Genomic DNA, 6,027 nt, shown 5'->3' with positions numbered 1-6,027 from the left:
TTAGTGTATATTTTTTAATGAGGCAATATATTTGAAGAACGTGGCTCTGTGTGACTTTGCTTTACGTCGGACACAGAGTCTCAGTTTTCTCTGAGGATTCACATCGGCACGAGACAAATTAGGCAAAAATATTTAGTTTTTATGTTCATAGTGCACCGAGCTGTTTGAACACTGCATGCTGATGAAAATAAGACTCATTAACTGACCAGAAATTACATTTAAATGTGTGAATTTTCTTCTAAAGCCACAACAACAGACCTCTCAATCAACCATAATTAAAGCAGCTGGTGTTTATCATGTGTGGATAACCAATAAAGAATATATTTTTGAGTTAATAAAAGGCAAGGCAAGGCAGCTTTATTTATTTATACAGTGCATTTTGTACACAATTTGTAATAAAAAATTAAATAAAAACAAAGTACAGAAAAATAGAAAGAGAGAGAAATAAAATACTAGAATAGAGCATTAAATATAAGGTTGCAGCATAAAATGATGATTTGCTTTAAAATCATTAAAAGGACATAGAGTGCAAATGAAAGATTAAAATAAAAATATACTTAACTACTTAAGTTATTTCCAATACACGATATAGTTATAAAGCGGTTGTGATATGTAGCACACAATAGAAATATTCAAGTACTCTCTGGAGACTGAAAACATGATGACTGTTATTAGTTTATAGTCTCTAAGTAAAACACACCACTGCTCCCAGTTTTTTGTTGTTGTTGTACTTATTATTTATTATTTATTATTTATTGTTCTTTATTCTTTTTCTCATTGCTGCTCTTATATTCTATTACTGTCCACTTCCTGCTGTAATAATGCACATTTCCCCATTGTGGGACTAATAAAGGAATATCTCATCTTATCTTAGGTAATACTACACTTTACTACTACTAAATAGTAACATTATTTATAATATACTATGTAGCATGAAGTAAAGGGGTTGTGATACAATGTAAATATTCAAGTAAAGTGCTTTACACAGAACTACTCTGTGGAGACTGAAAATGCGATCACTGAGCCGTTTTCTAATCAAGTGTTTATTACTATTAATGTGTTTTTAATAGTTTTTAATCGTTCTTGTACAACATTGAAGGCCTACACACAATACTTGTTAGTAGATCAGTTCAGAGATTTATTGACAATAAGAAAAATATAGAACGTTGTATGTTATCATTTAACTATATTTTAGCACTCATAGTGTTTCAGGAGAGTTTAATGATTATTTTTGATATTTTCGGCCACAGTAACTGTAGCATGAATATTTGTCACTTGACACTTCAAATAGTACTAAAATAAGCTGTTAGCCACCATTTCTCATCAGATATAATCCTAAACAGTGTTATTAAATGTGTTTTATTCTAAAATTAATCTCTCTATATAAAGCAAGGAATCTCCGTCTGTATGTAAGTATGAATGTATTTCCTTTGCATGTCTCGAGAACTGTTCATCTGATCTACTTTATATCCGGCAGGTTGATTGTTGGAGAATCAAGGAAGTGCAATGTCCATGTATGAAGTTATTTGGGTGAGAGGCTCTCGAGAAATAACGAAAAATACCTCAACAACAACTGTGATTTGCTTCTTCTGCAGAAATACAACAGCGCCACTCCCTCATTGTGGCCATAGATGGTATTACACCTGTAGTGATAATGCTAGAGAATGACTTGGACAAAGGTTAGAGAAATAAGCTCTATTCTCGTTCCTCACGCAGACATAGTGCAGGATGTCTCAGGCACGTTTTGAACGGGCGAAACAGTTAATACGATCAACTTTAGCTCGTGAGCTGTTAAGGGAACATCGGTAAATTGTAACATCTACTTATAGCCTGCATTTGAGGCGTTTAGGGAGCATCTATAAATTGCAGCAGCTACCAACAGGCTGCGTGAGAGGCGTTTAGTGGACTCTTCTCTCTAGTTATTGACTAATGGGCCATAATAGGAACATAGTGCAGGATGTCTCAGGCACGTTTTAACGGGTACTGCTCTAGTAGTAAAGTTAATAAATAAAACATACAGGCCTGGTTTTCCACTGTGCTGGTTAACAGACCCTCAAAGAAAAAAAATCCTGAAATGAAAAGCTCATGTTTTTGATCTTAATTATTTGAACCAGAAAGTGTTTAACCTTCGTGTCGTGCTCCCGGGTCAAATTGACCCAGGTCTGTTTTGACTGTTCCTTCTTTCCTTCCTTCCTTCCTTCCTCCCTCTTTCTCTCTCTCTTTCCTTCCTCCCTCCTTCCTTCCTTCCCCTCCTTCCTTCCTCCCTCCTTTCCTTCCTTCTGCCTCCCTTCCATCTTTCCTTCCTTCCTTCCTTCCTTCCTTCCTTCCTTCCTTCCTTCCTTCCTTCCTTCCATCCTTCCATCTTTCCTTCCTTCCTTCTTCCTCCCTTCCATCTTTCCTTCCTTCCTTCCATCGTTCCATCTTTCTTTCTTTCTTTCTTTCTTTCCTTCCTTCCTTCCTTCCTTCCATCCTTCCATCTTTCCTTCCTTCCTTCTTCCTCCCTCCTTTACTTCTTTCTTCCTCCCTTCCATCCTTCCTTCCTCCTTTCCTTCCTTCTTCCTCCCTTCCTTCCATCCTTCCATCTTTCCTTCCTTCCTTCCTCCTTTCCTTCCTTCTTCCTCCCTTCCTTCCATCCTTCCATCTTTCCTTCCTTCCTTCCTTCCTCCTTTCCTTCCTTCTTCCTCCCTTCCATCTTTCCTTCCATCCTTCCATCTTTCCTTCCATCCTTCCTTCATTACATCTTTCCTTCCATCCTTCCATCTTTCCTTCCTTCCTTCCTTCCTTCCTTCCATACTCCCATCCTTCCATCTTTCCTTCCATCATTCCTTCCATCCTTCCATCTTTTCTTCCATCCTTCCATCATTCCATCTTTCCTTCCTTCCTTCCATCTTTCCTTCCTTCCTTCCTTCCATCTTTCCTTCCTTCCTTCCATCCTCCCATCCTTCCATCATTCCTTCCATCCTTCCTTCCTTCCTTCCTTCCTTCCTTCCTTCCTTCCTTCCTTCCTTCCTTCCTTCCATCCTTCCATCTTTCCTTCTTTCCTTGACTCAAGGACAACAGGAGGGTTAATGCTGACAGCGTTAACCTGCAGATTGTGTTTGGATGCATGTGGAGTGTAAGCGGGCTGAAGGCCATCGATGGATAGATGATCTAATGGAAGTGTAGGTGGATGGATGAGCTGACGCACATTGACAGCTGGGTTAATGGACGGATGGATGGATGGATTTACAGTACAGTAGACATATTAAACGGACGGGTGGACAGAGCAGTCAGATGCACCTACAGTACAATAAAAGTGTTTATTGTCGGTCTCTTCTTGGCCTGAACTTGTTTATCACAAACACACACACGCGAGCCTCAGGAGTCAAACAGCAGTTACATTGTCTGCTCTGTTGTGTGGTTTCTCTGCACCACTGGAGAGTTAAAGCACGAGTTCTGTGCTTAGATTCGGCGAGAGCATAAGAGTGGCAGATTCTGGCCGAGCAGAAAGGATGATTTATATATATAATGTGATTTATTGATGGATTACACGCGTGAAACAAAAACAAAATGTAAGGAATAACATTTAAAAAGAATCTCGAGACGTTAGAAGACAACATAAAACTTGATAAAATACTGAAATCTAAAATTACATCAGCACAAATTAGATTGCCAACATCCTCTATTTGATGTCTAAAGTAAAACTGTGACTGTGACTCTATTCCAAAATGCAAATAATCCAAAATGCATTTATTTAACTTTACTTTCTGAGGTAAATCAGATTGATGAATTACATATGAAGCTCTAATAAGGAAATGGTTAGCTTAGCTTTGCATAAAGATTGGATGCAAGAGGAACTTGAAACTGCAAATCAAACAAAAAACAAGATATAAAATGTTAATTTATGAGCTTTAGAGATGTTTGTAGGCTCATATTGTTATCTACAGAGAGCCAGGATAGTGGTTTTTCTTGTCTTTATGCTACGATAAGCTAACTTGTTGCTGGTGTTGGCCTCAAATTACCAAAATGTGCAACTTTCCCTTTAAGCTGAGATGACATTTTTAGCCACAGCTGCAGTTTTCTGGCAGTTTTCAGTCCAGACTGAAATATAACTAATATATAACGTGAAACTTTTCATTTATTTTGTGAACTATCTTAACATTGACAAGGTAAATTGGCACAAAATGTGTAAATTCATATTCCCATTATAATGAATCATACTGACTTAATTTATCCTCTGACTTTTCTTGTTGGCATGGCAACCCCCTTCATGACCTCAACCCTACATAGACACAACATTTGTATTTTTTTCTAATTAAATAAAGGATTCTCTGTATTATATTCTGTTACTTTTTTATCTTATAAGTTCATTTTTCCGTCCTTTGAGATATTGTGTGAAATCTAAAAGAGGAGGGAAAAAATGCTTCATTGGCATAAAAAACTAGTTTGATCTCGATTTTTCTGCATCGTTCAGGAAACAGGAGCAGAGTTCAGAGTTAATATTTTGTTATTTATTAAAATACAGGCTTTGGAGTAATTCCCCAAAAAACACCAATAACATGACAAATATTGTTTTTCTTTCCTTTATTTGGTTGTTAACAAAGATTTTAGTAAGCTCACACAAAGCGGGGGCTGCAGGTGTTTTGGTATTCCAGGAAGAAGGTGCAGCTGTGTGGACGCCTCCTTTTTCCACACAGTCGAGATAAAGAAGGGAGGAAAACACACAACGTGGCATCTCAAGGTTAACCTTCGTGTCGTCCTCCCGGGTCAAATTCACCTCGTCTGTTTTGACTGTTCCTTCTTTGCTCCCTTTCTTTCTTCCTTCTGTCCTTCCTTCCTTCCTTCCTTCCTTCCTTCCTTCCTTCCTTCCTTCCTTCCCTCCTTCTTTCCTTCCCTCCTTCCTTTCCTTCCTTCCTCCCTCCCTCCTTCTCTCTTTCTTTCCTCCCCCTACCTTTCTCCCTTCCTTCTTTCCTCTGTCCTTCTTTCCTTCCTTCCTCCCTTCCTCTTTTCCTTTCTCCCTCCCTCCCTCCTTCCTTCTTTCCTCCCTCCCTCCTACCTTCCTTCTTTCCTCCTTCCTTCCTTCCTTCCTTCCTTCCTTCCTTCCTTCCTTCCTTCCTTCCTTCCTTCCTTCCTTCCTTTCCTTTCCTTCCTCCCTTCCGTCTTTCCTTTCCTCCCTTCCTCCCTCCTTTCCTTCCTTCTTCCATCCTCCCTTCCTTCCTTCCTCTCTCCCTCCTTTCCTTCCTTCTTTCCTCCCTCCCTCATACCTTCCTTCTTTCCTCCATCCTTCCTCCCTTCCTTTTTTCCTCCCTTCCTTCCTCCCTCCTTTCCTTCCTTCATCCCTCCCTTCCTTCCTCCCTCTTTTCCTTCCTTCCTCCCTCCTTTGCTTCCTTCCTTCCTCCATCCTTCCTTCCTCCCTCCCTCCTTTCCTTCCTTCTTCCTCCCTTCCTTCCTCCCTCCCTCCCTCCTTTCCTTCCTTCTTCCTCCCTTCCATCCTTCTTTCCGCCCTTCCTTCCTTCCTTCCTCCCTCCTTCCCTCCTTCCTCCCTCCTTTCCTTCCTTCTTCCATCCTCCCTTCCTTTCGTCCTTTCCTTCCTTCTTCCCCCCTTACATCCTTCCTTCCTCTCTTCCTTCCTTGACTCGAGGACAACAGGAGGGTTAAACAAGTTCTCCACAAAACTTCCCTTAGCAATATTATTACTTTGACCCAATCAATTGCCCCTGTGATCACATCGTGATCCCAAAAAAATGAAATAAAAAAAACAACCTTAGCTGGAGGAGTAAACATTGATGCCATAGATCAAGATTACTGTTAATTGATTATAAGCAAATCAAATCATCATCTCTTAATCTTTGCTGAGGGGGGTTACACAAGCAAATAAGGTGAAGCAAAAGTTTTTTAAGCCTAATGTGAACTTTGTGTTTTACCACCGCGGAGTAAGGAAGTGAACAGCACTTAGGATGCATGGTGGTCTGGATACCATCACCTAGAATAAGAGTTGAGAGCCTTCAGGTGCCTTTAGTTTAAACACCAGCACCAGTCTGTGATTTG

The 6,027-nt window shown here is 39.8% G+C and overlaps 1 pseudogene; it reads left to right on the top strand.

The window, feature by feature from the left end:
* The first annotated feature begins 3,102 nt into the window (after positions 1–3,102).
* Positions 3,103–6,027, top strand: part of LOC133979429 (P2X purinoceptor 7-like) — a 9,940-nt pseudogene continuing 7,015 nt past the window's right edge.

Source organism: Scomber scombrus, chromosome 4 (assembly GCF_963691925.1).
Source record: "Scomber scombrus chromosome 4, fScoSco1.1, whole genome shotgun sequence".
Classification (NCBI taxonomy): Eukaryota; Metazoa; Chordata; class Actinopteri; order Scombriformes; family Scombridae; genus Scomber; species Scomber scombrus.
The sequence above is the reverse complement of the archived record's forward strand: the minus strand, read 5'-3'. Positions and strand labels throughout refer to the sequence as shown.